Here is an 8,029-nt window from a genome sequence, read left to right on the forward strand (position 1 = left end):
TGCTTGCACCTTTAGGTATAGCAGGCGTAATGTTGATGTATGTATATTTTCAATTCAATTCAAATTAAGTATTTAAAATGCTAAAGGTCGCTCAAGATTTTCAGTGACTGAAATATACCGTGTATAGAACTATGCAAGACTTCAAATTGAGTAGCGTTTAAGTTCTGAACTGTATCTCAAAGTATCTAAGTTAAACTTAATTTATACATACCGAACTACACCAAAATAACTTTGAGTGTGACAAGAAAAATAAACCTTAACACATATATAAAATTAGATCGCGAAATTCTTTACATTGCGGATCTTATTTGCAAAACAAGTTATATTCCTTACCACTAGATGGCTCTGTAATAAATTATGGTCTGCTTTAACTAGCTAGCGATGTTCTTTATGCAAATTTTATCGATAAATCGTATTAAAATGATGTATTGGACATAGATAGGTGATGATATACACATCGATAAATTTTATATGATAATTAGATAACAATAAAATGAATTTAGCTGACAAAGAATCGTACTTAATTCAATAAATACGAAAAATATTATTGTACGTTTACCTACTAATCTAATCGATGCCTTTCGTAGTTATTTTAGACGGTAGCTTTAAATATTATAAGATAGTTTGAATTTTTAATCTTTGATATTATAAGATATGGTTTTTAAAATAGAAATAAGTACGATATTATTTTCGCAATAATAACTATCAGCATGTAACTAGTTGGCAACCTAGGTAACTGGTTCATGGAGGTCTAATAGGCAGTCGCTCCATGAAAAATACCTACTGGTACTCAGCGGCATTCAATGAGACTGTAAGCCAACTCCAACATAGTTGGAAGAAAGGCTAGATTGATGTACATATTTATCGATGTCGTAGCGAAATATCGATATATAATTATTTTTTTGACTGCCTCCGTGGCGCAATGGTTTAGGTTCATACCATTGCTACGGGAGGTCGTGGGTTCGATTCCCACACGAAGCAATTATTTGTGCGATCCACAAGTAATTGCTATCGATATCGATACTTAACATCACTACTAACTTAAAATAAGTATAAGCGAGTGTGCGACCGTTTAATTTTATTATTAGGTATAAGTACATTGACCTGTACAAGATAACTGTTTCCAAGTAATTAAATATACACCTGTACTGTAGGTATTTAAACACACTTTTAGCTTAGTAATACTGTTAATTGACGGTGTAATTAATTAATCATTATTTTAATGGCACAAAAAATCGATATTTGTTGATAGCATATGTGTTGTATTTATTATATATGTTATGTTAACATATATTTTACTTATTAATAGCATAATATATATATATATGCTATTAATAAGTAATATATATATATTTTTTATAAAATTAATATCCCTCCTATCTTTGAATTATTAAAAATCAAGTATAACGAATCCTAAGCAATCCGGTAATTAGCCGGAATGATGGACATTCGATAATATCGAAATCATATCGTTCAAATGTCAAAGGTGATACAAATGATATAGAAAATGATAATTCGCTAATTTATTACTGCTAACGAATGCAAGTTATAGATACAGCTTTCCGAAAAAAAAATACACTGTAGTATCTTAATATCACAATTTCAAGTGACCTTAATCTCATTATACGAAATACATACTTACATACATAGATGTTAGGCACGTCTTTATGAAACCGACGGCAAAAATTTGCTCTGTTTTCATCTGGTTCCGTGGTGTAGTGGTTATCACATCTGCTTTACACGCAGAAGGCCGCCAGTTCGATCCTGGCCGGAATCATATCTTTTTGTCAATGTTGTACTCACCTGCTAACCATAACCGAAGTACTTATCGCCATTCGCCAGTAACACGCTATATAATACAGTTTAATTGTTCCCTAATTCTTGTCGAATAACCGTTATCAAGTTGTTACTGCATATTATTTCTGTCACATACGGGCTACTGCCAATTTTTTTTGTGCGATATGATTGACAAGTAAACAAAAGTTGGCAATGGAAATGTAATTGATCTTTTAGGATCTTAAACCAGCCCCAATCCCTATTCAGATTATGAAAACTACCATTTGCTTTAATTTAACCCTTCATTTTACTTTAACTTATGCTATTATACATAATGCTATAACAGTAGGCTTGTAAAGCCTGTAATGAATACGTAATCCTCTGTCAAAATGTACAAAATCACATAAATATTTAATCCCAATGTATTTCGGTCGCATCTGTCGGCTCGGACGAAGCAATCGGCGTGGAATAGCCGTTCGTATATTGGCTGCAGTGCGTTTTATTTATTTTGTACGTTTTTACAACTAATCCTGAATATATTTGTAGTAGAATTGTTTTTAGAACTGGACTAAATCGTTAACTGGTGCATACTGCATAGCTTTTAATCTATTTGTTTATAAATAAATAAATACAATACTACAATACTTAAAAAAAATAGAATATCTTTTGGAATATAGCAATCGCACTAATAAATGACCCTTTTAAATAAACTTTGGGACACCAGTTGCTAAATGAGATCTTTTCATGAGGCTAAATATACAAACGAATCTTTGAAATATACAATGTAAGCAATTCATATAGGTACTTAATGATAATAAAAGCCATGACTTGATCGCAAGGACTGTGATGATGTTATATCAGAAAACCGTGAGACTTTGTATGTTACATACTTCTTAAAGGGATACTAATTTCCAAATCCGCACTTGGCTAGCGTGGTGGACTCAAGGCCTAATTCCTCCCTCATTCCAAAAGGAGACCCTAACCCAGCAGAGGAATACAAATGGGATTAATTTACTATAGTGTGAAGACATATGACTCACAGCAAATAAATTATCCAGACGGGTTTTAACACCAAGGACTATATCATCTCAAGGAATGTGGTCAGAATAGTACAAGTTTTTGTTAAATGTTTATTAACACTTTTTTCTTAATTACTGAATGCTGATTGATTGCTTGAGTGATTATGTGTGAGATCTTGATTGTTGGGACTCGAACCTGTTGCTCATTTGTATTGTCGATTAAACAATTAATATTGTTTCTTGATTAATGCAGGTATAGTGATATTTTTTTCTTTTTACTGCTACTATTTTCGTATCTTCGTTACGTGTTGCTTTTGGAAGAAGACGTATTACTCTAAATTTCCAAAACTTTGCAACAAAAAATCTGTCACATGACTACTTTACTACGACTAATTAAAATAAAAATTTAATAGGTACTTTGTACTTTGTCCACTATGATAAATAGCTAATAAGATTATTTTGTCCATTCTCTTAATAGCACAGCAAAATTTTTAACTCAATTATGCTCTATAATTGGTGATAAAATTAATATTTAAAAGAATAGCAGAAAGTTTAACGAACGCGTTTTATTGAAAGATAATACCAAAAACAAAAACAAAAGCTTATGGAACACCATAATAATAATGTAACACATTGAATAGTGTTGTGCCAGTCACATCATGTCAAAGAAGGATTTAATTTAATATTACAACAATTGGGTTAAATAATTTGCTATAACCATAACTAAATAGTGATGCCTGTAAATCCATATACATATATAAGTAGTCTAGTCTTAAAAATGCAGCCACTACACACAAAAAACGTCAACAAAAACCAAGTTAAGTACACAAATAAAGACGAATAGCGTGAAACTTTGCTCGGACGTCGCCACTCGCCGGAGCTCAAACTTACCCGGTTCTTTAAACTAAGTTATACACATAACATAGTGTAGTTTTCATAATGTACTTAACATTTTTACTATATCTTACAGGCAATGTGCACTGCGAAAACAAATTTTGAGAGCTAATATTTTTTACAGATATAACGCCACGAATACAATAATTAAATAAATAAATTCAATATGTCGTTAATACAGACAAAATGAAATAGCGCGTAGGAGGTCATAAGAGAAGTCATAAGCACTTGACGTTTTTATGAAAAGGAAAACGAACCAATAATATAGCAATCGTTAATGTATAGGTTATAGGCCTAGTCATATTAATCGTAGGTAAATCTGCAAACAATGCCTCAACACATGCATGCATGGAAAATATTCAAAAGCGTCTAACAATGCATAATTTTAGGATTTAGTAGGTTGGGGCTCTTTCTCTCACTTTTGGAGAATATTCAAAACCTTGTAATAATTTCAAGGCCTAAATTAACAGTATTTATAAATATTGATCATATATGTCTTAAACTAGAACATAATCTAATAAACAACTTGATATCTAGTTCACTAATCACCACAACATCGTAAAGATATCTATAATATACAAATAACGGTATTTCATAGATCACAGTGATTAAAACTTTACGATCAGTGTACCACTGACATTCATAATTCAACCTCGATCAATTTGATGATCAGTTGAAAAACGACTTATGACCCGAGCGATGCACAAAACGCTTTGAAAATTCACTCAAAACGCTTTAAAAAAAAGCTATTGCACATTTTAGTTTCAATGGACTATAAATAATCTCTTTTTCTTTTTTCTACAATATGTGCGAAATTTGTTTGGCATTTGTGACAAGAAGAGCATAAGATAATAATAAACTAAAGCCCCTTAAGCTCTTTTGAGGCTGATAGCCTCGTTCAGTAAAGTAAATTTTCATAAATACTAAGGGAAAAAAGTCTTTAGTTAAAAATGCAGTATGCTCTACTGGAATAAGGGTATTAAAGCTGAAATTTAAATAAACAGATAAGCCTCTTTGGACCTGATTTCAATACTACACAGATTAAACTAGTCACCTTATAAATATCTTGATTGGCATTTCTTAAATTACAGCTGAATGCTAATCTTAACACCAAATAAGGTTTGATATGCAAAAATAACATGTTTCAAATGTAGGTTGATGTTGCGATAATCATGATTAATTGGTTTCGCTGTTCAGTTATTATTTATGTTGCTTAGTCATAGAGCGCACCTAGCGACTGAATAAAGAACTATTTAAACGGCTGTCATTTAAATGTCAAATTCTACTTTTCTATCGAAGGTCTCTTAATTTCTGAACCATACTTTATACTATATCTCTCCCGACTCAGTTGGTGCGGGAAGGTTTCAAACTATGCGTGAATCTGAGTTATAAACAATCTGAGTTAATTTTTCAACATAATCCTTTCAGTCGCTTTGACTTGCATGACTTGACTTGACATGACATGCATCTATAGATACAAAATTCTCTAAGAATAGAAGTACCAAAGTATAAAGGAACTAGCAATTTTTTTGGATACTAAGCGCTTTTATATCGTCTATCAAAATTGACAAAAAATCATAATTGACTCATTTTGATCATAATTTCGTAAGTTAAGTTGATATTTAAACCAACCTTGCATCTTAAAAAGGCTAATGCTAAAGGCTGCTATTTACGATCTAAGAGAGGATGGCCTGTTGAGAACATTCAAATATAAATTATTATCCATTGTATCAATTACATCAATAGCACTGCTCGAGCCGGAATCAAACCTAAGACCTCGTGGTCGGAGAGTTAACTTATCAAACGTCTACGTAATTTTGACCATACACTTCGAGTGAAGGTTGACAAAGCATTTTTTGGTTCAACTTCGCGTGACATTACCGTACTCCTATATGCAGAACATCGCAACAACTCCAGACAATGTTGCCAGCAAAAACATCTACTTAGAATTAGCTAGCAAGTGGTCAGTGATTGAATACAACGTGTTATGCCGTTATGTTGACCGTCGTAGCGTCGGAGCGTAAACATCATAAACATGCTCTGGTTTTTGTACCCGTCTGCCGGACTATAGTCTAACAAATTAGTAGAGAGCCTTGTATAAAGAATTCGCGGCTGTCGGAAATATGCCATATACAAAATTTAGTACATCCGTGACCTGAACACTTATGCATCTGACTATAGCCCGTTTGACACAGGTACTTAATTTTATAAATTCATAGAATTATTATTTTTCTTCTTCTCAGCATATATGTGTCCACTGTTGGACGTATGCCTCTTGCATATCCTTCCAATGAGGTCTATTTGTGGTCTGGATGAGAGTCGCCGCATAGAATTGGTAATTAATCATTCAGATAAATCGTGCGTGCAGAGGCTCGCTACTAAGTTGTCGGACTAGAAGTGGTTTTTGTGAAGTAGCTTTACTGTTTCAACTGTTGTTTGTAAATTATATGTGTGGAGATTTATCTTTGATGCGAGGTACGCTTTTGACCACAGCCACAGTCAGTGTATCTTGGCCGAAAACTGAAGCAAACTAAACTAAGTAGGTTATGTGCTGCTGTATTTGTTGTATGGTATATTATTAAATGTCAAATGCAGGCGATTATAAGGTTCTTAAGGTCGAATTCTAGTTTCTAGTAAACGAAACGTTAGTTGGGAAGATTGACATGTGTCGTATTGTTTTGGTAGATATTTTAGATTCGCTAATTAATATGTAGGTATTGTAAGGGACTTTTATTTGAAGAAATCAAATTAAATACGCAGATTATGTGACAATCGTACTCATAATACTTAGAACCATGACACTACTGTGATAAGAATTTAAATCGTTAGAATAAAGTGCTCGTCACGTGTCCAATTATGCGCAAAATAAGGACAGATTTGAAAGAATTTAAAATAAGCACTAAAAACCTAACGAATATACTGCAATAGCTAAGAGACAGGAAGTAATGCAGACAGTGGAAAGTCTATATCCTGCTATTTTCACGGAGAATTGCATTGTTCCTAGGAGAGGAAATATGTAGAGCCAACTAACAACCTACTTTTAAATAGGTTGCTAAAATTAGCTTTTCTAAAAGGTTATATATTCTTAGCGTTTGGGCGCGACTACTTATATTTTTTTAGTAAGATATGTATAATTTTAAAGTAAGTAATGTATGATATAATAAGTAATAATTAAAATTTAAATTAAAATATTTATAGTTCTTATGTGTTTACACTATTATAATCACTATGTGATCGCGTAAAATAACTGGACAGTTTTGTAGGTGCAAGAATGTCCCCTTACTTCTGATACTGATCTCCATTATTTTCGATCTTTCTCTATATTTTACATAACATTGAATTATGAAGTACATTAAAATGAAATCATTTTTACGAAAATCGAAAGTACTTAGTTCATAAAAACGAACATACATTGGAAATCAATCACTCATTTTAATCCTACAATAAGTTATCAAGAACTACTTTTTCGAAGACATCCTGTCTAGAAACCATTCATTAACATCACATTAAAATACTCCAACACATACCAGTATCTTGTTAAACAAGATTACTTACTAGGGCTGCCAAATGACCGGCAAATATTGCATTATCCCGGAATTCTACGTCTTGTCCCGTCCTGGATAAAAAATCCTTTTTTATCCTTCTTTGTTTGTTTTCTTAGAACTAAATTCTCTATCTATGCACGAAATAGACTAGCATAATATGCCCTTGGGATTGAGTTCACTATTGTGCAACTTTGTATATTATTATAAAGTTTAAGTAAATAAATAGGCGTATGTTTTTAGTAAAAAAGAATATGAAACACGGCTTGCCCTTCGGGAAAGCGACACGTGAAACCAGAACAAGTTAGTGAGTCTGCCAATGTATTTTGTTGTTGTCTTGGAAATCAGAAGTATGTACGAAGCAACCCTGTTACCATAGAGGTCTAGGGACCCACACAACCCGGACACATAAAAACAACGCCCATCTTGAGTTTATAGTCGGGTAAAAAGCACGCCATTGCGCAAAACGGAACGACGCATGCTAAACTAGTATTTTACTGCGGTTCGTCTGGACAAGTAGATCTTTAAGAGGTATCCTTTTAATTATTTTATTATTTGAATGTACGTAGAATACTAAAAATAATTTGAAACAGCCACTCTCTGCGCATACATCTATACTATTACGAATTATATTTCTTGAAAATAGTTAAAACCCATTTGGACTAAAACTTAGTGTGATATAGAAAATAACTAGAAAGTAATCGCTTCTCCATGACATAAGTGAACCCAAACAAATAAACGAACAGACTGACAAGTACTAATTTATCAAGACGTATATTAATCAGAGTACTAAAATCT

General features: G+C 32.6%; 1 non-coding gene across 1 annotated transcript; it reads left to right on the plus strand.

The window, feature by feature from the left end:
• The first annotated feature begins 1,704 nt into the window (after window positions 1-1,704).
• On the plus strand, window positions 1,705-1,777 carry TRNAV-UAC (transfer RNA valine (anticodon UAC)). The gene has a single exon. It is a non-coding gene; the product is annotated as a tRNA-Val (tRNA).
• Window positions 1,778-8,029: the final 6,252 nt, after the last annotated feature.

Source organism: Anticarsia gemmatalis, chromosome 5 (assembly GCF_050436995.1).
Source record: "Anticarsia gemmatalis isolate Benzon Research Colony breed Stoneville strain chromosome 5, ilAntGemm2 primary, whole genome shotgun sequence".
Lineage (NCBI taxonomy): Eukaryota > Metazoa > Arthropoda > Insecta > Lepidoptera > Erebidae > Anticarsia > Anticarsia gemmatalis.